The sequence below is a fragment of the Gavialis gangeticus genome, unplaced genomic scaffold, assembly GCF_001723915.1.
Source record: "Gavialis gangeticus isolate Ggan-Ray unplaced genomic scaffold, GavGan_comp1, whole genome shotgun sequence".
Lineage (NCBI taxonomy): Eukaryota > Metazoa > Chordata > Crocodylia > Gavialidae > Gavialis > Gavialis gangeticus.
The window spans coordinates 72,942,343-72,943,053 of record NW_017729022.1 but is presented as its reverse complement, the minus strand read 5'-3'; the positions used below and the strand labels follow the sequence as shown (position 1 = coordinate 72,943,053).

The 711-nt window shown below is 39.9% G+C and overlaps 1 protein-coding gene across 1 annotated transcript in view; it reads left to right on the top strand.

The window, feature by feature from the left end:
* The window catches only part of MYBPC1 (myosin binding protein C, slow type), a 126,356-nt gene that overhangs the window by 101,968 nt on the left and 23,677 nt on the right, over positions 1–711 (top strand). The window lies entirely within an intron of this gene.

Here is a 711-nt window from a genome sequence, read left to right as displayed (position 1 = left end):
TAGTCAAACAAGTTATAGGTAAGCTCCTCAAGCATTTCTCATCTCTCACCTATATTCTAGATGCACTCCTGCCTCCTCCTTTCCTGTGACTAATACCTGCTTGTAGTTGGAAACTGCAATGCATTATCACCTGCTAAAGCTTGTGTATGGATGTGACATTTTTTCCTGAAAAAACGCCTCTTTAAGGTGTCTCAGGCTAGGAACCCAAAATCTGAGCCTCCCAATCTGCTTGTCACTTCTGAAAAACATATTAAGATACATTCCAGTACTGCTGATGGTACTTACCAGCCCTGTAAAATTTAGTACTGAAATTAAAACCATAGAATTTTGGGCTTGGAAGTGACTGCCAGCATCATGTAGTCCAAGCCCCTGAACAAATGGAGGATACATTATGCCAAAACCATTCCTATCAAGTCTCTAGTTTAAGAGATTCTATACCTTCCAGGGCAGTTTTTTCCACTGCCCTGCTGTTCTGATAATCAGGTAGGTATTTTTTCCCCCTGAGATTTACTCAAAATCCTCTTTCCTGTAATTTAAACCCACTACTTCATGTCCTGCCCTGTAGCAAGGGAGAATAGTTGTTCTCTCTCTTCTTGATGGTAGCCGTCATGTCCCCACTTAATCTCATTTTATCAAAACTAAATGTACTAAGTGTATTCTCAACCTTTCCTTGTATGACTTGCCCTCAGAATCATTTTATCATCTTTATTG